Source organism: Heliangelus exortis, chromosome 1 (genome assembly GCF_036169615.1).
Source record: "Heliangelus exortis chromosome 1, bHelExo1.hap1, whole genome shotgun sequence".
Taxonomy (NCBI): Eukaryota; Metazoa; Chordata; class Aves; order Apodiformes; family Trochilidae; genus Heliangelus; species Heliangelus exortis.
Window position 1 is genome coordinate 195260458 of NC_092422.1, and position 24606 is coordinate 195285063.

Sequence of the window (24606 nt, forward strand, 5' to 3'; positions counted from 1 at the left end):
ATTTCAGAGGGGGAAAAAAAAAGAAAAAGCATCCTGATATCTATCCCACCACAGTCCTGTGATAGCCCATTTTTCAGATGATAGAGGAAGACCACAACAGGTTTTTTTCAGCAGAGAATTAGCAGCAAAACTCAACCTGCCCCCTTAAAAAAAAAATACCCAAATACATTATTACTTATTTACCATTGGGAATCCTCAACACAAGAAGGACATGAAGCTGTTGGAGCTCAGAGGAGGCCAAGAAGATACCAGAGAGCTGGAACAGACAGGATGAGAGAGTTGGGGTTGTTCAGCCTGGAGAAGAGAAGGCTCCAGGGAGACCTTAGAGCATCTTCCAGTGCCTGAAGAAGGGTTCCAGGAAAGCTGGAGATGAAATTTTGATAAAGGCATGGATTATTAGGATGAGAGGGGACAGTTTTAAGCTGAAAGAGGGGAAAGCTAGGTTGGATATTAGGAAGAAATTCTTTTCTGTGGGAGCAGTGAGCCCCTGGTTGCCCAGTGAAGCTGTGGCTGCCCCATCCCTGGTAGTGCTAAAAACCAAGTTGGATGGGGCTTGGAGCAATGTGGTGTAGCAAAAGGTGTCCCTGCCCATACAGTGGCTTGGGATCAGATGATTTAATGTCCCTTCCAACCCAAACCATTCTGTCAGTCTATGACTCTATTAATTTTCTCCTCCAGTGACACTGACACCACAACACAGAGGAGAGGCAGAGCTGCTGCCAACACATCCAAAGGCCAATGGGCAGTTTTCCTGAGAGCCTTGCCTGGCTGTCACTGCAGAAAAAATGAGCTCCAAATCATGCTTGACAGTCTCAAAACACTGCTGAGGTAGACAAGCCACCTCTGGCCAGGATCAGATCCAGACAAGAGACAGAATGATGCTCGTATGGGTAAAAAAGATAATCAGATGCCATGTTTGTCAACAGGATGATTAGAAGAGAGCTGATGTTGTGTACACACACACAGAGGCTGCATTTGCAAGGAGAGACACAAATCCACCCTGTTCAGCATACAGACACATTTATTTTTGCACAAAATTATGCAATTCCTCTACTCCCAGTGCAGGGCAGTGTCTGCATGCATAATTACAGCAGCATTTGCAGCAACACCTGTAGCTCAGGTTGACTGACATGTTCTGGACCAAGACTCACTTTTAAGGTCCTCATTACTCTGACAGACCCTGAAAAACTTAGGGGACAATTCCCACAGCTCAGTGACTGCCTCAGGTTAACATCACCATAGAAAGTTGCACTAGGAATGGCTTGGGCCATCCTGAGAACTGAATTAGGAGAAAAGTTTTTGCAAGACATTGATTTTTAATTTTTTTTTTACCTTAGTTATATTCTTTCCACTGCCTTACTGAAAAGCTTCCTTGCTCTGGAGCAAGAAGTTAAAATTGGGGAGGTCCTCCCTTGCTGTCATGGGGATCTTCTGGACAGGCCTGAATTTTCATCAAAGAAATTCTTTAATTTGAGGGTGATAAGACACTGGAAGAGGTTGCCCAAGGATGTTTTGATTGCCCCATCCCTAGCAGTGTCTCAGGTCTGGTTGGATGGGGCTTGGAGCAACCTGGAATAGTGGGAGGTGTCCCTGCCCATGCCCCTGGGTGATCTTTAAGGTGCCTTCCAACCCAGACCATTCTATGATCTAAATTTGATCAAGTTCCAGGACCCCAAAGCACATACATTGCAAGTAATGACTTTCCTTTTTCACTGTGCCCAGGATGGCTCAGACAGTGCTTGGGCCATCATAGAACCCTAGAATTGTCTGGGTTGGAAGGGACCTCAGAGATCATCAAGTCCAATCCTTGATCCACTCCCACTGCAGTTCCCAGCCCATGGCACTGAGTGCCACATCCAGGCTCTTTGGAAATATCTCCAGGGATGGAGAATCCACCCCTTCCCTGGGCAGCCCATTCCAATGGCTGATCATCCTCTCCAGAAAGAAATTCTTTCTAATGTCCAACCTAAACCTCCCCTGGCACAACTTGAGACCTCTTGTGCCCTCTTGTCTTGCTGAGAGTTGCCTGGGAAAAGAGCCCAACCCCCCCCTGGCTCCAACCTCCTTTCAGGGAGTTGGAGAGAGTGATGAGGTCTCCCCTGAGCCTCCTCTTCTCCAGCCTCAACACCCCCAGCTCCCTCAGCCTCTCCTCAGAGGATCTGTGCTGGATCCCTTCCCCAGCCCAGTTGCCTCCTTTGGACCTGCTCCAGCACCTCAATCTCCTTCCTGAGCTGAGGGGCCCAGAACTGGACACAGGACTCAAGCTGTGGCCTCCCCAGAGCTGAGCACAGGGGCAGAATCCCTTCCCTGGACCTGCTGGCCACGCTGTTCCTGAGCCAGCCCAGGATGCCATTGGCCTTCTTGGCCACCTGGGCACACTGCTGCCTCCTCTTCAGCTTCCTGGCAATCCAGACTCCCATCACCACAGGAGGAATAAAACCTGCTCAGCATCAGGGATGAAGGGACTGAGCAGTTTTTCCCCAGGCTGTGTCAGCTGGAGGCTGTTGTGGTGCTGAGGAAACCTCACCTGTGCTCCCTGATGGATTCATGCTGCAGCTCAGCTTAATTAACCCATCCAGGAGAAAAAAAAGAGGAGGATGCCCTGATACATGGAATAGAAGGTTGGAGAGTGGAAGAAGGGGGAGAAAACTGGGTAGACAGAGCTTAGGGAGAGGGATATGAGCAAAGGCTGGGAAATGAGAGCAGATTGGAGATTTGCAAGCTCTGTAAGCACTGGAACATCCCCTCCTGAGGAATGGGGCACTGATCCACAGCTCCCAAGTCTCCTGATTCCCCTAGGATGGGTTTCCTCCAGCTGCTGACAAACCTAGAGGTCAAATCAGTTACACAAGGTTAAAGTTCTGGGGAAGAATTTCCATTTTGCTTTACTCGAGAGCTTAGAAAGTGCAGATCAAACAACAAGGCCAAAAAAAAAAAAAAAAAAATGCAACTGCAGAAAGGAAAAGAAGCTGAACTACTGCAGATTTACCCAGCATCTTCTCTAACCCTGCTGTGAGCATCAAGAGGAGGTTGTGTGCTGTTCTTTTTCTGTCACTCCATGGTTCACACCAGCACATCATATCTTGTCCCCAAGGGCCCTTCCAGCTCCCTCCAGTAAAATGATCCCTTGCTGCTTACAAGGACAACCACCAGCTCTAATAAAAATGTTCCTACTAAGAGGAGCTCCAGAAGTTTCAGCCTAGGAACATCTGGGGAAGACAGAGGTCCAGGAAGGCTCTAAACTAGAACAAAGAGCTTTAAGTTGTGCCAGGGGAGGTTTAGGTTGGATATTAGGAAGATTTCTTCATGGAAAGAGTTGTCAGGCCCTGGCACAGGCTGCCCAGGGCAGTGGGGGAGTCCCCATCCCTGAAGGATTCAGGAGATGTGTAGGTGAGGGCCATGGCTTAGTGGTGGCCTTGAGAGTGCAGGGTTAATGGTTGGACTCGATGATCTTAAAGGTCTTTTCCAACCCAAATATGTCTGAGACAGAGTGTTTAAACCCCAGCTGAGTGCCAGGGTGACAACAGCTCCGCAGAGCCACCCCTGGCAACACCAAGGGAACCTCCTTTGCAGCTGCTTTTCTCTCTCACCACCTCCTTTGGGGGATGTTTTGGGAACACACCCTCCCCTGATGGCTCCAGAGCAGTAAATCCTTATCAGTTTTTAAACCCATCTGCTCCAGCAGCACTTTGCCAGGCTCAGCAGAAGAGCTGCATTGCACATTGGAGTGTCAGTGCTTTAAATAGTTCAGTGGTCACCCTGTTCAGCTCTGAGTCTGCATGGGTGCTGAAAGGATCCAGCAAAGAGTCCTGCTGCTGGCACTCAGCCTGTGGAGCAGAGAGGTGGAAAAAAAGGAGGTGTTTTCTGCAGATAAAGCACTTCCCCATAGTAAGAAACTTTTGAGAGGAGACACTGCCAGGCTGCCATCAGAGGTGCTGTAGAAAGCTTGCTGCCCCTGCAAACCACCCCTACAAGAAGCAAAATCTCTTTTTTTTTTTCCATAAATATCCTCCCAGACGTTCAGAAATGGATGGAAGCTGCAGGTGCTCTGCACTTCTGCAGGATCTGACCCCTGGTTTGCAGCAACAAGTGCTCAGCCCTATCAGCAAATCAACAAATGACTCCAGAGCAGACACAAGGAGGGTGATGCAATTGTTTCAGCTATTTGCACAGCCTGGTAATTGAAGAGCCATCATCACAAAGCATTAGCTGTGCTAGGATAGGTGTTACAGAAAAAACCCAGCTCCACAAACAGGCATCTCAGCTCCTTCAGTCTGCAAAAGCCAAGTTTCTGGCTTTGCAATAAGCTGTGGTTTCAGATCTGGGTCTTACAACCCAGGAGAAAGTTATTTGTTTGCTTTGAGTCAGCTGCAAGCAAAATGTCACCCCCCCAAACTCTTAATTTAATCCAGAACCAAACACCATCTGCTTTGTTCATCTCTTCTCACTGGGGCTGAAGGCACCTGTGTCTGAGACAGGGGCATTTCTAAAGGTGAGGGCGTGGGAAGGTCAAATCTCTTTCCTAAAATCCTCCTTATTAGAAACTGAGCCCTTGATAACAGAGGCTGCCAGACCTGCAGGGACACTCCAAAATAGATGCACAGGTGCTGAAAAACGAAGCCCCCCCAGAGGACTGTTTTCCAGGTGCCCTCCACCCCCTCCTGTGCTGCCCTGCTTTCCATCTCCCCCCTCCCTCCACCTCTCCACTCATCCCTCTTTACAAAAAAGGATTTGTTGCTCTCTTCCCTTATCCCACAGGATTCCACACCTGTACTTTGAGTGCTGCACCAGTCTCAAATGGTTAAAAAAATAAAAACATTGACCAGGCATCCCTTGTCCTGTGGGGATGCAGACACAGATGCTACAACTCGAGGCAGGAGCATCCTCCCTGGTGGTGGAGAGCATCATCTGTTTTCCAGCCCCTGGGGGGCCTCAGGGAAGGGGTTGGAGGACAAAATCCCTTTCCCTGGCTCCTTCATGGCTGGGACACGCAGCTTGGGGCCATCTGGGGAGGTTTTGGGTGGCTGCAGCTGGATTTTAATGACATGAGGCACCCACTCAGATGAAAAGTTGGGTTGAAATTTGCCCTCACTTCAAAAGTTAGAGGATGTAAATCTTTTGCTTTGACTCGAGGAAAAAAGGCAGAGGGGGAAAAGAAGGGAAAAAAAGGTTGGGTTGGGGGGGGTGATGTTCAGCTGAAGATAGCACTGATTTATACCAAGTCGTCTTGAGCTTATCAGGACAGACCTGGGAAGCACATTCAGGTGCCATTTCTGGACTTACTAATTTTTTTTTCCACTTAGCAGGACAAAAGCATGGAGAAAATTAGAAACACAGGCTTCACCAAAAAAAAAAAAAAAAAAAAAAAAAAAAAAAGCCCACCTAGCATCTCAATTTGCCAGACTGCCCCTTGCCAGGTCAGAGTCATCAAACACACTCAGGAAGCACAGGACTCACCATGAGGACCAAACCATGCTCCAGCAAATCCATGGCTCAACACCCTGGGGCCCACCAAATTCCCAGATGTCCCTTTTCTCAGCAGGAAATAGGAAATCCCCTGCAGAAGGCAGCTCACAACTTGCAACTGGGGTCATGCCAGACACCCAAGAGCTGGGCTAAAAATTGTAGGCAGCACACACAGGTGTAAAAAATGCCATTGCAGTTCCATGGGTTATTAATAACAAGATATTTCTCCTCTACAGCCATCTGCATGCCATCCACCCCCACAAATCCAGCACTTTCCTCTCCCAGCTCCAGCACTCACTCCCTCTCCCTCAGGGCAAATAATTCCCTTTTTTTTCCTTTGCCTTCAACTCCTGCACTCAGGTAGCTCTCAACAGGTGGTTTCCCTGGAATGGTCCATGCAGGCAAACATTGTGCCAAGCCCTATGAACTCAGGACAGAGGTTTTTCTACCAAGGTGCCAGAAATAATAGAAATAAACTCTTTTTCTCTCCCTGGCTTTGTATCTCCAGCTCCTACACATCACTACCAGCAGGGCTTTAAAACTAAACCAGACTGGACCGACATGGCTTGAATTTATTCTGGAAATTTATCTCTTCTTGCTGAAAGCTCTGCTTGTGCTTGATCTTCCTGCCTTCCAAGAGTTCTACAAGTGCCACATGTTGCACAGCTGGGTTCCAGATAGAGAAAGAAAACAGGAGGAAAAGAGCAGATTTATATATTTTTATATATATAAATATATATATGTGCAGGGATGCAAAGGGCAAGGTTTTTAAAACTTGCCTGTGAACTTCAGCAAAGTTGCTTCAGATATCTCCAAGGGACCTGTGCATAGGAAAAGCAGAGCTCTTGAGCTTCCAAAAATCTTCTCTCCATGGGCAGAAAAGGAAGGAAAAGGAAACAGGGGGTGTTCCAAAGGACTTGCTGCTCAGAAAATATTCAAGACAAGTTCTTGTAGGAAAAAACTTGCAGAAAAAGCTCTGTTGGGAAAGGCTGTAGATAAAGCAGCCAGGAGGAGGAGGCATAGATGTGTGTGGCAGTGAGGGAAATGCTGAGTGCTTTTCATTCCCAGATTTCACTGGAGAGTGCTGGAATAATAAACAGTGTTTGTCCAGCTCCAGGAGAACTTGGTCACCCTCAACAGTGGTAACAAGGGGATGTCCCTGGGCTCTGGCACAGCAAATGGTGCCACAGAGACAGGGGCAGCAGCATCCAGATCCAGCATGTTCAGCCAGCTCTGAGGCCAGAAAAATCTAAAGGGAAGAAGCCTGTCCATCTTGAGCAGCATTTTGGAAAAAAATCACACCCAAGGAGAAGATGAGGAAAATGTTATTTCCTGTGAATTGATGTATCCCACCCTGCAAGGGGAGGCTGGGGAGGGGGAATCAAACCCAAATCAAACTAGAGCTTCAGTTCATAAATACAGGAGAAGGTCAGCTTCCTCCTCACCAATAACTCAGTCCCTCAGGATTGCCCTGGCATTTGATATAGGGCAGATACTTGATTCCTTCATCCATGTGGGAAGGCTGACACATGTATCCTCCACTCTTCCATCCCTACCACATCCCAGCATCATCCTGGAGCAGGTGAGGTCCCTTCTGCCAACCCCTCTGCTGCTGCAGTTTAAAATCCACTCCCTTTTAACAGGGAGCTGAGGAAGGGATGATTTTTTTTCTTTCTGTGTCTGAGACCAGGCAGTTGCTGTAAATCTTTCTGCCTCAGCCCAGCAACACCAAGACCTCAGAAGGGGCTAATTATGGGTGGTGAAGCAAGTCACCCAGTGGCAGGGAGCAGTGGAGAAGAGGCAGGCGAGCACAAACCTGCATCTGGAGACCTTTTTGCTTATTAGAAAACAAAGCTGACTCTTCCTGCCTGTGTTACCAGGGAAAGAGAAGCAAGACAGGAGAGAAAACACCCACCAAGAGGAAGGGGCTGTGTTTTTTTGTGGTTTTTTTTGCTCTTCCAACTCGCTCTTGGATGTCTGAGAAGCAAAACCTTCAAGCATCACGGGGTGACTTTTGCATATCCTTGAGCAAGCATGGAGAAGCCTCAAAAATATCCCCCCCCATGCCCCCCCAAAAGCAGGAAAGCAGCCTGCATGGACACCTAGGCCACTGCTGGGAGGAAATGTGGCTCAACAAACCCCATTGACAACAACCAGCAGGAGCCACAGACACGTCTGCAGGAGCAGGAGGCTGTGAAGGACCAAGGCCTGAGAAAGCAGATTGTCACTGTGTCACAATCTGCTTGGCATCTCCTCCAGGCTGGTGGCACCTTGTGCCTCCCCACATGAGTGCTCGTGGCCAAGCTCCAGCAGAGCCACTTGGAGGGAGGGAGGAGTTGTGTAAAACCTTCATCCTCTACTCCTGGACAAGTCCCTCAGAGATTTGCCATCAGCAGAGCCTGGACCATCACCTCTTGTGAAGCACTAAAGCAACTGAGTATTTAGGAAGCTGCATTTCCAGACACAAAAGTTTTTTTTTCCAAGATTTGACAGTTTAATCCCAGTTCTACAGGAGAATAAAATTCAGACTTTTTCCTTGCTTCTCTCTCTCCTTACTACAAGCTAGAAAAAAAACCTCTCCCACCAGCACCTGATCAAGGGATGCTGGAGAAAAAAGGAGAACTGGCCTTGCCCTAAATCCCTCCTAAAATCTGACAGTACAGCAAGGCTGCTCTTCCTTCTCCAGAAACCTCACCCCTGGGCCTGCAAGACCTTTCTTGAAGTGTGGTTAAAAATTGGCAAGGATCTGTGAGAAGTGCAGGGTGAACAGATTGGCATTTTCCTAAAGGAGTGTATTTTGCATTTGTGTGTAGAAATGTGAGTCTGAATGTGTATTTTTATGTCTATGCATAAAACATACACACAGAGACACGTCTAGGGATGTGTATTTATTTATAGGTGGATGCATGGATGCAGCTACAAATGCAGGAGAAGAGGTGGACACGTGCTGGTAGTACGATGCCACCCAAACCTCTTTCCTCCACTGTAGAACAACCAAGACTTGTTGGAAATAAATGCAAAAAAAGGACCAAACAGCTGGAAAAAGGGTGATGCAGGTGAGAAATTGTCTTTTCTCTGGCTCATGCATAACAGAATGAGGATGGGGAGGGGGGGGGGAGCTGCGGATGAGTCGAAGTCTGAGGGCTGCCTTGTGTCAGGCATTGCCTGTGCCAGTGACAGCAGCTCTCAACAGCCTTTAATAACAGCACTTAGAGACTCCAGAGCTGGGGAGCAGATAAAGGGGGAGGTGAAGCCTTCTCCTGCAGGCTGGTGTGCAGGCTGGTGCACAAACCATCTCCCATCCTTGGCTAAAGGTATCAGAGGCCCCCACTGGTGGCTCCGTGATTACAACCATGAGGTGTTATCCTAAGGGATAGCAAAAGGTTTAAGGTGGGAGAGCAACTTTGGGTGTCTGGGGCCAAAAATGGTGGATCTCCCAGGCAGGAGGACCCAGGGATGTGCCATGATGAGACCAGGTGGTGGCTTGAGGGGACTCAGCCCTCCAACACTTCCCAGTGCAGCACAAGGTACCTTAGTGGGTTCACACTGGGAACGTCCAGGTTTACACTGGGAAACAACCAGAGACCTGGAGTTATCTCTTCTTCCATGCAGAAGAGGTAAAACAAAGAGAAATACAGACCAGCAGGTCTCAAGGAGACCATGCAAGCCCTGCTGCACCTTGGGTCCCCAGGGTGAAAGTAGAAAATAAGTCCCTGTTGGTTTCATGGATGCTGGAAAGCTCAGACTTGTAAAGATGCTTTAAAATCCTCAGCTTAGCCTAGATTTGGGAAGCTTTGGGAAGAGCTTTGGAGTACATCATGTTGTGATTATTTACTTCTCCAAGCTAAGGAGAGACCTACTTCACACACTGCCTCCTGGAGAGGCAGAAAAATCAGGCATGTAAAATCAGAAGGAAATGGAAATTGAGTTGATAGCTCCTTCCCCTTCCTAATGGGTAATACTTACCTAATTATGCCTGCTTGCCACTTCCTTTTCCTACTTTCTCTGAGATTCTAGACAGAGAGAAAGTTGTCCTTAAAGCTGTTGCTTTCATCCCTTGGAGCTCTTTGCCTTGCTAAGGTGGGCAAGGGCAGCAACTCCATTAAAAGGGAGGGGAAAAGAACCTCCTGAATGGCTCTGACAGGTGTTAGGTTTAGCATTTAGCTTCTGCTTCCATCTCCCCTCCTTTTTCCATCCCCTAACTGGGCAGCAGCTCCAAGGATGTCCCATTTCTCCTGCCCTGGTTTCTTGGAGCAACAGCAGAGGGCAGGCAGGGAAAGAAAAAGCCACAAAGATGCTCTGAGTCCAGCAGCCAAAACTTCTCTTCTCTTGGCAGGGATTTGGAGAAGAATTCAAGCATCTTAATGGTCTCATGGCTGGTGGGATCCAAGGGGACATCCCACACCAGTCCCAAGTCCATGCCACTTCTTGGGTGGCTTCCAAATGTATTAATGTCACATCCCCTTATCCAAGCAGCTGGCTGCACTTCAGGGTGGAGAAAAAGGGGTCAGAAAAGCAAAATACAACCCCTCCAGGACCACATCAAGATGGGGGACCTTACCAAAACGTAGCAAACTTTGCCACAGCCAACTTCCCTCCTTTATGGGAGGTCCTACTGAGTACTGGGCTTCATTTCACCAGGACCAGAGGAGGGAATGGCAAATCCAGGACATGCAGGAGCATCTCCCACCACAGCAGAGTTCTCCCCAACCATCAGTACCACAGAGAGTAGCTGGATGTCACCTTACTGTAACAACTGAACTTCTGGGGTGGGTTTGCAGGGTGATTTGGCAGAGAGGGGGGAATTTCAGCCCTTTAGACCCCCCCCCTGGACAACCCCCACCCACCCCTCCACCTCCAACCTACATTTCCCAGGAAGGTCCCCCCCAGGCTCTGCTCATGCACCCTGGGTGTATTTTTCTCTTCTCCACAGGGAGCACAGCTTCCAAGGAGGAAAACACAAAGCCCAAAGGAACTGAATTCAAAGGATGGAACAGTCTCTGCAAAGGCAGGTGTTTTATTCCTGCTCAGGGGGGTGCTTTAAAAAGCTTCTTTTTGTTTCCTCAAAGCCTGGGAAGGCTTTTGCCCAGCTCCAGCCTGGCACACCGGGGAAGGTGGAGACCAGGAGGAACTTCCAGGGCTCTGCAAGCAAATGGCAAAGATTTCCCCACATCCAAATCCCTCCATATTCAGCATCCTACACTGGTCCAGCCATTCCTGCATCCCTCCCCAGCCTGCAGTGCACTCATCCCCCCAGGGAGCATCTGCAGAGCCTGCACAGGGAGCCCAGTCCTGCACCTGCAGCAACAGCACAGGGAGGCTGAGAAGGAGCTGAGCCAAACCCCTGCAGCTCCACCAGCCAGCCCTGAAACTTCATCTCCAAGTTGTTAATACTGCATCAAGAAAAACTGCATGGCTTTTTGTTAGGTTTTTTCCCCTTTCTTCCTTTTTTCTTTTTTTTTTTTTTTTTTTCTCCCAACAGGCATTTTCCAGGGAATCCTTTTGAGCTCAGAGGGGAAGAAGGAAGAATTACACAGCTAATCCCTGCTGCAAGCAAAGCCAAACTCTTTCCCCAGCTCCAGCCAGAGAGGGAAAGCAGCTCCACTCCTCTTAGTGCCTCAGGACATCACTCCATCCTTCCAGTTGGTCACCTGCTGGTGCCACCTCTGCTGCAGCAGCTGCAGCATCCTCTGAGCTGGTGGGGTGTGAAGGACAGCAAGGATGGAGGGAGGTTCCTTGCAGAGCCACCTTTGCAGCAGTGCCAGCTTCAAGGGGAAGCCCTGACCCCAGGGGCTGCAGGCAAGGGACCCAGACATCTATCTGCTTGTGCATCCTTGGTTTTCCTCCCAGTTTGCCACTCTCCAAACCAGTGGATGTGTCTGGACAGGTGTCCCTTGAAGGACCCCCTGTAGCAGCTCTCAGCCAGAGCATTGCCTACAAGAAAATACCTGCTCCTACCCCTGCCACTCGTTCTTGGGGAGCAAAAGGACCCCCCCAAAGATGGCCTTGTCCCACCCACAGTGATTATTTAGGGCAGGCAGAGTGATACCCTCAGCACCCCCTGATCTCTTTGGGATCTTGCAGCCCTGGGGGGGCTTTCCCTGCACAGCCTGGGGGGGTGTCCAGGGACAGGGGGGGCTTGGGAAGAGCAAAAACCTGGGATAGGAGCATCCCTGCCTCCAAGCAGGGATGGATGGGTTTGCAGAGAGGAGGGAGGACTTCAGCAAACAACAAGGAGCAGAGCATGCAAAGAGATAAGGGAAGGTATTTACCAGGCAATCACTACAAGGTCCTGTGAATATAGTATTTGTGATGGATGAATAGACATATTATTACAGAACTTAATGCAAACCCTTTGCACCAAATGGTGACATGTGATTACAAGTTTGGAAATAACTAAGCTCATTATAATGAAATGCTTCATTCAAATCCTCCCTCCAAAGGATGGATCTGAGGCAGGGAGGAACCTGTGACAGGAACGTACTGGGGGGGGGGATTTGTTTAACCAGATCAACCCACAGGTTGCTGGGTTGCTTTCAGTGTGGCTAAAGCCTGGTTTGGTGGGAAGGAGAAGCCACCAACCTGGGTGGGCAGTGCCCCACAGCCCAGCATCGGGCTCTTCCTGGCACGACCCAGCGTTTAAGAGATGAAAAGAAGCACCTTTCAATAATAAATAATAATGCTAACTATGTGTTTCTATAGCAACTCATCACCATAGCAGCTAAAGCACAGGAGGAACACTCCCAGCTCATCCTGCCCGACTTCAGGGTGAGGAGACAATTGCCCTCCTGGTGGTGGCTTTGGTGGTGGCAGAGCTGGGACTTCAAGCAACAAGTCACCACCCACCGTGTTGCCCCTGAGCACTCTGCTCCCCAGAGCAGCTCTCTGGGAGAGGGATGGATGCTCTGGAGATGCTTGGGGTCTAAGGGGTGATGCAGTCTCAAAAGCACCAAGGATGGAGGTCATTGCAAGCCTCCAAAGGCATCCTGAGGCTCCAGGGTGGCTGGAAGGAGATGGGACTATGGTAGGGGACAAGACCTCATTAAACCAGGGGGACAGCACAAAAGAGAGTGTACAAAGGGTGAGGCATAACCAAAAATGCTCAAATTTAGTAGTGCAAATAACCACCCCCACCCCCAGCACAGATACATCTTGCAAAACTCTGCATCTTGCTCTGCTTTTAGCAAGAACCAGAAATTCTCACCCAAACCCTGACAAATAGAAGGGTGTTCCCAAAGTAGCCCAGAAACTCACTCATTTCAAGCCAGCAAGTCGAGCACACATGCCCATCCTGATTCAGATGTAAGGTTTTGGGTTTCCCTCCCCCAAACTTGCTCATTAAAGATAAATCCAAGCAAAAAACTTTGGTTAGCTCCACATGGCCATAGCCCCAGCTCATCTCTTCTCCTCAGCAAGGCCACAGTGACAAAACCTTTTCCTCCAATGTAGAGCAGCCTCCTTCTTCTCCCCCTCACCACCTCTGAAAGCCTCTTTCCAGCCAGCAGAAGGTGACACAGCCCAGGGATGGGACAATGGCCATTAGTGACCATTAGCCAGGTACATGATCATAGAATCATAGAATCATAGAATTAGCTGGGTTGGAAGGGACCTCAGAGATCATCAAGTCCAACCCTTGACCCACCGGTGTGGTTGCTAGACCATGGCACTGAGTGCCACATCCAGTCTCTTTTTAAATGTCTCTAGGGATGGAGAATCCACCACCTCACTGGGCAGTCCATTCCATTGCCTGATCACCCTCTCCGTAAAAAAATTCTTTCTGATATCCAGCCTAAATCTCCCCTGGCACAACTTAAGACTGTGTCCTCTTGTCTTGTTGAAAGTCATCTGGGAAAAGAGACCAACTCCCACCTGGCTCCAACCTCCTTTCAGGGAGTTGTAGAGAGTGATGAGGTCTCCCCTGAGCCTCCTCTTCTCCAGGCTGAACAGCCCCAGCTCTCTCAGCCTCTCTTCATAGGGCCTGTGCTCGAGTCCCTTCACCAGCCTGGTTGCCTCCTTTGGACCTGTTCCAGGACCTCGATATCCTTCCTGAACTGAGGGGCCCAGAACTGGACACAGGACTCGAGGTGTGGCCTCCCCAGAGCTGAGCACAGGGGCAGAATCCCTTCCCTGGACCTGCTGGCCACGCTGTTCCTGAGCCAGCCCAGGATGCCATTGGCCTTCTTGGCCACCTGGGCACACTGCTGGCTCATGTTCAGCTTCCTGGCAATCCAGACTCCCAGGTCCCTTTCTGCCTGGCTGCTCTCCAACCAATGATGCTATTCATCAGCCTGGTGAGCAAGTTCTCAACCAGAACCTCCCTGCTTTGGTCATCTCACTAATGAAAAGTGAGATCATTTGTAAAGGTCATTAGAGCAAAATGACTTTTAGGTCTTCTTCACAGTCCCTTCTACAAGACCACCTCCATTTGATAGATGGGGAAGGAGGAAGCCATGGGACTTCTTCAGTTCTCCAGCAAATCAAAGTCTCCCTTTGGCAGCCCAGAATAAGTTTACCTGAAGTAAAATAAAGCTGTGTTGCACACCAAGCACTTGCTTTTCCATCAATAGGCAATTGTAACAGGATACACCTCCTTAGTCTCTAAATGAGTTTTCTTTCCAGCACTACATTAGAGACAAATCCCCGGTCACAAAAAACAAATAAATCCCTTTTCACAATCAAATATGCTCTAACCAAGTCAAACAGTGCCACACGTGCACGTGCAGAGAATCTTCAAACCTTTTCCTGACTTCCCAGCCCAACCATCTTCACTTCGGGGAAGTGGGGAGGAGGGGGATGAAGGCAAAAAAGGAAAGAAAAGAACATTTAACAGAAGAAATAAAGTGGCAATTTCCCCATTCAGCTGGGGATCAATATGTGGGCTCCTCGTGGTTTCTCTTTCAAAGGGGCTGAGCTTTCCCTGCCAAAGCCCAGACTGACATGACACAAGGGTTTGACTTATGAGTCCTTCATCTCAGCAAGATAGTTTTAATTTAAATCTCCACGAAGCCATCCAGGCTTTGATTTACTGCTAATTCCTCCCTCCAGTTCCTAGAACTCTAAACTCAAGTCACCAAACAGTTCAACACTCAGCCACTGAGGCTCTTCATGAATGAGCTTTAAGGGGGGGTTCTGCTGGTGGCAAGTGCATGGTCCTCTCTCCAGAACAAGTATATAAATATTTTGATTCCCACTGAACACAAGAGGAAAATTTTTCACCCTGAGAACATTGGAATGGTCTCCCAGGGGAAAAGGTGGATTCCCCAACCTTGGAAAGTTTAAGTCTCAGCTGGATGGGGAGCTGAAACATCTCACATCAACAATAATATGAGAAGGGTTGGAGCAGATGGTCTCTGAGGTCCCTTCCAACCTGACATTCTGTGATTCTATGAAATATTAACCATCTACATGGGGTTCCTGAGTCAAGTGCATGGTCCTCCCTCCAGAACAAACAGCAAATATATAAATATTTTGATGCCCATTGAATGCAAGAGGAAAATTTTTCACTCTGAAGACATTGGAATGGTCTCCCAGGGGAAAAAGTGGATTCCCCAACCTTGGAAAGTTTGAAGTCTCAACTGGATGAGGAGCTGAGACATCTCACATCAATAATAATATGAGAAGGGTTGGAGCAGATGGTCTCTGAGGTCCCTTACAACCTGACATTCTGTGATTCTATGAAATATTAACCATCTACATGGGGTTCCTGAGTCAAGTGCATGGTCCTCCCTCCAGAACAAACAGCAAATATATAAATATTTTGATGCCCATTGAACACAAGAGGAAAATTTTTCACTCTGAAGACATTGGAATGGTCTCCCAGGGGAAGTGGTGGATTCCCCAACTTTGGAAAGTTTGAAGCCTCAACTGGATGAGGAGCTGAGACATCTCACATCAACAATAATATGAGAACCTGACATTCTGTGATTCTATGAAATATTAACCATCTACATGGGTTCCTGAGTCCAGCAGCACCTCACATGTTCATAAGAAAACAATCCTGGGATTAAAAAGTCCTCCACTACCTTCACCTTTCCTCCTCCAGGTAGTTTTTTATGCTCAAGAAGAAAGAACAAGCAAGTCACGGTGGCTCATTTTGCAAACATTTCCTGGTATTTGGCCCAATGGTGTCTGTGAGGGTTCACCAAGCACCAAGATTTATTCCTCTGGCTCTTGCACAAACTCAGAGGAGAGAGAAGTGTGTGAGGATATATTATGCAAATGCTTGGAATGGAAACCTAGCCCATTAGACCCACACATTTGTCCTATCAGAAGGACAAATTCAAGTGCCAGTCAGCTCCCATAAATTTATTGCCAATGGCTTGGTGGGAAAGCCTTGGCAGGCCACTCATGTATGGATAATGCAGCTGGAAGGAAACTCAGACATCAGGCATGAAAGCCAAGAGAGGAGGTGGCACAAGGTCTCCCTTTTGGGTCACCACTGCAAATCCACCCACGTTTTTTTAGGGGTTTTTTGCTGATTCCTATGCAAAAGTAGCCCATGAATCTCAGCCTCTTGTCTTTTAGGGTCCAAATTTCTATTTCACAGCACTCAGTGTTTAAAAAAAAACTTGAAAGCCCTCTTGGCAGCAAAGCCTGAATAAAAGCAAATTATGGAGTCTGCAAATGACCTCTCTTTTTCTAGTGAAATACCCCCTAAATAAAGTCAAAGCCACCTGCTTATGGGCAGCATTGTGGGGATGGAGGTTTTGACCCAGCCACTGCTCCTACTCAGGTTTTGAGGTTCTCCTCCTGCCCTGACAACTTGGTGTCTTTTATAAACATTAATATTTGAGAGAGAAACAGCTGGGAACATCAGATTTCAGCAAAAAGTTGACGTCCTCCATGGCTTCAGGGATCACCTCTGAAGACAGTGTGGCCCCAGCAAGGTTCATAGAATCATAGAATCACAGAATTGGCTGGGTTGGAAGGGACCTCAGAGATCATCAAGTCCAACCCTTGATCCACTCCCACTGCAGTTCCCAGCCCATGGCACTGAGTGCCACATCCAGGCTCTTTGGAAATATCTCCAGGGATGGAGAATCCACCCCTTCCCTGGGCAGCCCATTCCAATGCCTGATCACCCTCTCCAGAAAGAAATTCTTTCTAATGTCCAACCTAAACCTCCCCTGGCACAACTTGAGACCTCTTGTGCCCTCTTGTCTTGCTGAGAGTTGCCTGGGAAAAGAGCCCAACCCCCCCCTGGCTCCAACCTCCTTTCAGGGAGTTGGAGAGAGTGATGAGGTCTCCCCTGAGCCTCCTCTTCTCCAGCCTCAACACCCCCAGCTCCCTCAGCCTCTCCCATGAGTCACATGGATCAGAGGTATCTAAAATGAAATGGTGATTGAATTTCCAAACCAAAAATTTCCCATTCAGAGCATTTCTAAAGGCTCACAGAAGTTTGGTTGGTTTTATGCTTGGTTTTTTTTGGTTTGTTTTTTTTTTCAAAGGAGAGGGTTGCAGGGCAGATGTCACACTACAAGTGCTCCCTTTGGGGGGGACTCAGGGCAGAGATGTGGCACCTCTTACCTGGGTGGCTGCTCAGCACCTTACAAGATGCAACCAAGCAGGGAGAAAACAGACTCAGCAGAGCACATCCACCAACAAAGAACAAAGAAAATCAGATGGTTCCAGTAGGATGAGTCAAAATAAAAAACAAACCAAAACAAAGAGGGATGACAGTGACAGAAAATGACCACACAGACTGACAGTATCACAATAACACTCATTTTTCCAATGATCTCTCCATTCCCAAAGGTGAGCAAAAGCATTTTGTAGCTAATTTTAAAGATACAGGAGCTGAGGTCCATAGGATCACAACTGCCCCCTGCCCAATGTGCCATCCTAAAATGGTGGTTTCTCATTTTAAGCCACCCATGTCATTTTAACTGAAAAAATAACCAAAACAAAACAAAAAACAACCCAAACAAACAACAACATAAAAATGCAATCTTAAAAGCACCCTTTTCTGACCAAGCACTTGGCTCAGGGGCATGGGACCTGCTCACTGCTCTCATCTCCAAGTACCTCTTGGGGTCCAGTTTGTGTTTTGGGGCTGCAAGGGAGAATTCCCACCACTATATTCAGACTGAGCCTTTAGCCTCCTCCTGCCTCAGTTTCCAAATCTGCACCAGGGGAGTGGAAACACTTTCTCACTCTTTTAAAATCCTTCAGAGTCTGAATGAAAAAAAAAAAAAAAAACAACCCACAAACATTTGAGGAGAGCCGTGTAGATATTTTTGTATTTTTTTGTTTGGGGCTCCAAACCTAAGGGATAAAAAGTGTTTTTCAGCCCCAGACAGTCATGCAGGGAAGCATGCTCATCACTGATACCCTGCAGAAAGTCAGTGGGTTGTCCAGACTCTCTGCACAGACGGGAAGTCTCATTGCCTTGGGCACTTGGGGTGGTTGGTGTCCATTAACTGAGTCTTGCAAGCAAGGAGGAAAGAGCAAGAAAGAGCCCTCTGAAGCCTTTCGTCACACTGGTGGCATCCAGAAAGGGCTTTTTATTTCAGCATCCAGGGGTCTGAGGGCTTTCCTGTGGGAAACACTCAGAATCCAAGCTGCATCCTTGGCTGGGGAGGGGGATTGATGGGCAGAAGGTGAGAGTCCCAGAGCTGCAGCTGCAAAAGGGAAACACTGGGGTTTGGTTTGGGCTACACAGAACCTCACTTTAAGGGGTTATTTTGAATAATAAACCAAGAAGAGAGGAGTGACTCCCAGGACAGGATGGCATTTTGCTCCGAAAACACCTGTGGGCAGTGCCAAGCTGCAAACTTTGGCAGAGCTGACTCCAAAACTCAAAAGCCCAACCTCTAACACCCTCCCCACTTCGGATCCCAAGGCGGAGCACGGAGCCTACAGTGCCAGCATCATTCTCAGCTTTTTTTAGAAAGCTTTGCAAAACTCCCTTCCAAACGAGAAATTAAGTCCTACACAGCCTTAACCCTCAGCCCACCCCAACACCGTAACACCTTGCAAGGCTTTTTTTCACCCTGGGGTGCATGAAGAAGCAAGTCAAACCCCAGCACTCCGGGGAAGGAGGTAGATCCTATTGCAGCAGCTTCAACATCGAAGAAATTGGGAGCTGGAGACAAAGCAATTCAATAAAAAGGAAAAAAGATGCGACACAAAAGGGGCTCCAGCCTCCCTCCTCCCCTCTTCACCCTGCAAAACCAGGGGAGTTCACAAAAATAAAGGCTCCAGCAACCCACTGCCCCCGGGATCTGGCTGACAAACCCAATTTCTGCCTCCTCGGCAAAGGATCTCAGCTGCTGCCCTGCCTGGGCTGAGCCCTTTGCTTTGCCACATCTCCGGGCTGTCTAGCACCAGGCTCGCTGCGGGTGCTAGAGAAGAGATGCTGGCAGGTGAACACATGAGGAAAGGCTTGAGTATTTCTTTTCCCCGTGGAGAAATCCAGCATCTCTCTCGGGATTTGCAGCAAGGCTCATCCCTCCCCTTCGCCAGGTGCCGGCTGGCAGGCTGAACACATTTAACACCCGTCTACAAGGCAGTAACAACCAGCAAGCAGAAAGCCTCCCAACAGCACTGTGACTGATCATCAGCCTTTCTTTTAAAACACCCATCTTGGACATAAATAGGATTTAAATCATGAGGTTGTCAATTTTTTTATTTTTAATTTCTTTTTTTTTTTTTTTTTTTTTTTGCATCTTCTTGCTAAGACCCATTTAAGATGGGACAGAAAGGCAAAACCTCGGACTGGTCCTTTAGCAAAGGAGACATCCCCATGGAGGATGGGGCTAGGCAGAGGAGGGAAGAAAATCCCAGGCTTTCGTGACAGGGTTGGGGCTGCATGTTTAAACCTGGCTGCACACGAAAAGCAGACACACATCTGTTGCACGGCTTGAAGCCCGGTTCTGGCGAAGGGTCCCGCACACAAACAAACAAACACAAGCTTCCCCAGGCAATTAAACCACAAACAAAACGCTGCTCGCATCCCCGAGACCTTAAGACAGTGGCTTAGCCAAGGGGTGGAAGCACCTAATCTCACACTGGGAGGCTCAGGCTGTAATTAAAATCACAGAGACGGCGAAAGCAAAGCAACTCCACGCTCCGCTGCTCCTACCCGCTCGGAAATTTCAAGGGTTTCTCTAAACAAGACCCGGTGTATAGATAAAGAAAAGAAGTTAGCGCACTTTATGCCTTCCAAAATATTTGTACAGGGCTGGTGTGCGCTCAAGATAAGTCCCTAGAAGGCTGCGAGCAGTTGCATCGGCTGGAAAAATCCCCCTGATAGCATCATTGTTCCCCGGGAAAAATAAGCTTCCCCCGGCAGTCCCTGAGGTCCTGGTCCGAACCTCCCCTTCTCCACACCGCTCACCCCTGGGAAGCCCCAGAACCCCTTGGCTTCTCCCAGAACCTCCCATCCCAGTAGCAAAAGGAAGCCGGGAAAAATCAGGTGCGTTTCCAGCCAGCTCCGAGGCACAGCTGCCCGGTGGCAAGGCTGGAAAGCAAAGAGGAGCAGGAGCAGGGGGTGAAGTTTTAGAGGAGAGGACAACGAGCACACGATTTCCACCTGGTTCCATCCGTGAAGGCAAATCCTGCAGGTCCTACACCCAGATCCAACCACGGCAAACGCTGAAAGCTTTTCCCAGTCTGGGGAGCAGATGGGGCCCCAGGAGGAGGGTTTCCTCTGGGCTGGGGATGTAGCAGCCACATGCAGCCGCTACAAACCCGAAGAGCATTTAGCCCTGCTGGGGCTGAGCAAGTGGGTTTGTTTATCTGGGAGGAACTCATCTGCTGCCGGAGTATTCTATTCCCACCAAAAACCATGTGCGGCTCGGTGTTTAGATCACTTCTGCTCCCCGTCTACATAATTTAAGGGCATATGTCTGATAAACGGAGAGCATCAAGACGCAGGGTTCGGTTGCAGCACACACATGCACGGAGGGAGGGAAGGAGGGAAGGAGGGAGGGAGGTTTATCAGCGCTGACTCCGCAGCCGGGATTTGGGCAGGCAAACTCTCCAGCACCTTGCAGGAAGGCAAACGATGAGGAGGGGTCCCCCCTTCCCTTCTAGATATTCCCCAACTGGGGTGGTCCCTCTCCCCATCCATCACCCGGCGGGGATTTATCCTCCCCGGGAAAAGGGCTCAGGCTCCAGCCCCGTCCAGCTGCAACCTCATCGGGAGGAGGAAAAGTTTGCAAATACCTCCAGCCCTTCGCCCGGGGTAAACGCACTGGGTCACAACGGGAAGGAAAATACCCCCCGAGGAGAGGAAAATCCGCAACCGGGAATAAACGGGGCTGATCAGGCTGCGGCGCTGGAGCCGCTACCTCCGGGGAGAAAAGTTGAGCCTTGTGCGTGAGGAATAAAAAGGCACCGGGGAGTCGGGGGGAAAGCACACCGGGTACCGCGGATGTAGAGGAAAGCGGAGATGCCAGGGGGTCCCCGCTGAGAACAACCCCCCCAGCATCTTCCGCAGCAGTCCCGGGAGGGGCGGAGGGGCTGTGCCCGGCTACCCCCTGCTCAAACCGCTGCCCGCGGGGGTCCCTGCCCGCCAGCCCTGACCCCCTCCCCACGACCCCGGGGGTGGGGAGAAGCGACGCGGGGGACACACAAACACACACACCCCACCTCCCAGCCCCCACAACCCCACACACCCCTTTCCTCCACTCCTGCCAGGTGTGGAGGGCAGGTACTGCTGCAGCCCCACCAGCCCTCCCGGGGCATCCTCCGGGGCATCCTCCGGGGCATCCTCCCGCCAGCCCCCGCTGTCCGGGTGGGGCGAGGGGGTTCCTTACCTGGAAAGGTTCCTCGCTTGCTTTGGGTGCGTTTTGGTATATATATATATATATATATATACGTGTGTGTGTGTGTATATATATATATATAAATATTTTTTTTTCTCCTCTCCTTTCCCCTCACTTCAGTCTTCAGAGCAGGCGCCGCATTGACACTGCAGATGGTCTGTGTGTGTGTGCGTGTGCGTGTGTGTCTCTCTCCAATCCCAAATACTCCACGGAGGCGGAACACGGAGCCCCTCTCTCTGCACTGGGCAAACCGTGTCTGGCTCGCCCAGAGCGGAGGGGGGGGGGGGAAGAATAGAGAAGGGGGGGGGGGAAACGCAGCTCCAGTTTTCACTCCCCCCCCCCAAATCACCCTTTCCCTTCCTCCCTCCCTGAGCCCTTCCCCCCCCCGCCTCTAAATCAAGGAAGAGGTGGGGGGGAGAGACAGGCAGGCGAGCTGGCAGGCGGGATGGAGGCAGGGGATGCGCTACGGGGCCATGCCCGGCTCCGCGCCCGGCTCCGCGCCCGGCTCCGCGGTCGGCTCCGCGCCGCTGCCTGCCTGCCGGGGAGGGCTCGCACTGCGGCTGTCTCGCCAGCCCTTCCTCCTCCTCTCCAATGGTGGCTGCGGAGAGCGGGCTTTGACACCCAAGCTCTTTTTTTTTTTTTTTTTTTTTTTTTTTTTAACACTCACACACCCCTCTCCCGAAAATTAAAAGAAAAAAAAAAGGAAGAGGAAAGCCGGAGAGGTGTGGAAGTGCGGTGGCAATGCGAGCCCTGCACGCAAGGGAGGGATAATTAAAAATAAAATAATTTCAACAATAATGAAAAATCCCTGCCTGTTTTTTATCTCGTTCTTTCCTTTTTTTTAAAATATATATATATATATATTGCAGAGAGCGGTCAGTTGCTCCTCCTTTTGCCAGCCCACCCACCTCTGGGAGAAGGGAGACGGCGAAGGTGAGCAGGTTGTTTCTGGAGAGGGACCCCCCCCCTCCCTAAGCCCTTTTTCGTCCTTCCAAAGTTTGGAGGGGATGGGGACGAGAACGGGGATGGGGACCGAGCCGCCGCCTCCGAGCGCGCCCGGCGCTGCGAGCGCCGCCGCTTTCCCTCGGCTGCAACTCCGACTGCCTCGGTTTCTCCTCCTCCGGGTGTCTTCCCTTGCTCCTACTCACTACTGACACCTAGGATCTCCAGTCTGATTGGGCTAATTGGGAAATGTCGTTTCCCACCCCCCCAAACCCGCCACCCCCCTCTAAAAAAAAGAAAAAAAAAAAATTAAAAAAAAAAAAAACAACAAAAACACCTCAAGGAATCAAGCGCATCTTGCTGGCTCCCTCCATCACCTCCCCAGAAAAACCTTATCCCATATCGCGGCTCTGGCTGGCATCTGCCTCCTTTTTCCCCCTCCAGCATGGACAAAACGAGGAGGGGAACTGATCAGAGCGGGCGTAGGGAGGCTCAGAGGAAGATCAATCTCTCAGCTTGGGTGAGCAGTAATCCTACAGAGCGGCTGCAAGCTGCTCTGCTCTCCGGCTCTTCATTTAATTCCTGGCAGCCACCAGCAATAATAGTATTTAAAAAAAAAAAAAAAAAAAAAAAAAAAAAAGCTATTAGTTCTTCCTGCCTGAGTTTTGCATCAAAAAAAGCTGCCGGCTTGGCTGCCCGGGGATGCCTCATGGAGCAGCCTTCATCCTCCAAGTTCTTTGCCCCCAAGGAGAGACCTGAACTCTCTTCAGGTAATATCAGGGCTCTCCTCCAGCTGGGAGCAGGCAGCAGATGGTGACAAGGACAGCAATGCTCTCGGGGTGTCAATAACAGCAGGGCTGCCTCCTCCTAGAGATGGGGGAGCCCCAACACCACAAGGATGGGCGCCTCACAAAGGTTGAGGGAAGAGGAGAAGCAGCTAAGGGAACCTTCTTTGCATCCAGGGCTCTCCCATCAAGGCAAAGGAAGGGAAAACCCCTGGGGGTCATCTTGCAGCTTCTCTTTACCCCATGGAAGATGCAGACATCCAGCAGGGATGCAGAGGGTGGGTGGTAAGGGGGGTGCCAGGATCAGAAGCAGGGATTGCCTCTCAGGAGGTGCATTGTCCAGCATCAAGCACAGCAGGATTCCCCCTTCCTCCCCACAGCCTCTGCCATTCACAGGAAACCAGGCTTAATTCAAGCTTTGTATTTTTAATTATCTTACTTTCATGACACACAACCGGGGGGCCAGGGCCTGTCTATTTGTATTCTCCAAGATATTTATTTTTAAACAGGATCATGTTTTCCCTAAAACAAGTTTTATCTCCCTGGCGCGTGCCTGTGTGCACGTGTGTGTTTTGCCTGAGCTCTGGTTTACATTTCCTGATGGATGGATGGATGGATGGGGATTCAGAGCCCTTTTTTTTTTTAAGGTGGTGCATAAAATGTATTTATTATTCTTTATCTCCTGCCTCTCGCAAGGAGTCATTTGTTTTCATTCAGAGAAATGAATACTATGTGAAGCCTGAAGAGTAATAACACAGCAAAATGACAACGGGAAGAACGAGACAGAAATCTGAGAGATACAATGGCAGGTTAGTAACCTCTAAAGATCACTGCTGTTGTGAGCCATACAGTATTATTTCGTGTCCAGTCTGCCTTCCAGCTCCATTTAATAAAACATATGAAAATCTCTGGGAAATCTGGTCTTGCATTTAAAAACCAGAGCTGTTCTGCTAGAAGGGGATGATCTGGATACGCTGAGATTCCTTCCCGTGATCTGGCAGGGAGGAAGAAATTAATAAGAATTCTTTCTGCTTCTTAAGACAATGGCATGAGTCAATATATCCCTGTGCTGTTTGGGTTCATAAAGGAGTGAGCAACAAATGAGACTTTATTTATAGGCCTTTTCATGAGCTAGGCAGCGGGGGTGGAAAAGGGTTAGGGATGGAAAACCCAGCTGACCTCCCTTGACCTGTGAATAGCTGCAGCAAAAAGGGCTGAAGGACAAGGAGGGCTCAGCCCCATTCTGTTGTCATCAAGCAGATATTTTGCCCCTGGCCAGGGTGACAGCAGAGCTCATGGGTCCCTCTGGAGAGATGTTGAGTAACCCCAGTGCTCCACTCCTGTGGCAAAACCCACCAGGGCTCAGCACCAAAGCTGCTCCTAGCATTGTCTGGGAGGAGGACAAAACCATTCTGTCTCCACCCAACCAACTTCCAACACCTGATTTTCTACCATCCCGTGCCCCAAAACACCCCCATTGCTCCTAAAGTCCTGGATGTTAACAGCATCACTTCATCCCTCTGCTCATCTTCCCTGCCAGCCAGCAGGATGTCAGCAAACAGCACACTCATCCTTCCACTTCTGGTCCTCTTATCCAAGCCACACACCCAGGGACCACTTCCAAAACCACCCGTAGAACAGAA

The 24606-nt window shown here is 49.5% G+C and overlaps 1 protein-coding gene across 4 annotated transcripts in view; it reads right to left on the bottom strand.

The window, feature by feature from the left end:
* Window positions 1-22260, bottom strand: part of PLXNA4 (plexin A4) — a 504022-nt gene extending 481762 nt beyond the window's left edge. For 3 of the 4 annotated variants that reach the window (XM_071734217.1, XM_071734220.1, XM_071734219.1), the window contains exon 1: window positions 22145-22260. The gene's annotated coding sequence lies outside the window, so the exon portion shown is untranslated. Of the gene's footprint in view, window positions 1-21227; window positions 21916-22144 lie in introns of those variants that run through there. The other variant, XM_071734218.1, reaches the window with a different exon arrangement.
* Between the last annotated feature and the right edge of the window lie 2346 nt (window positions 22261-24606).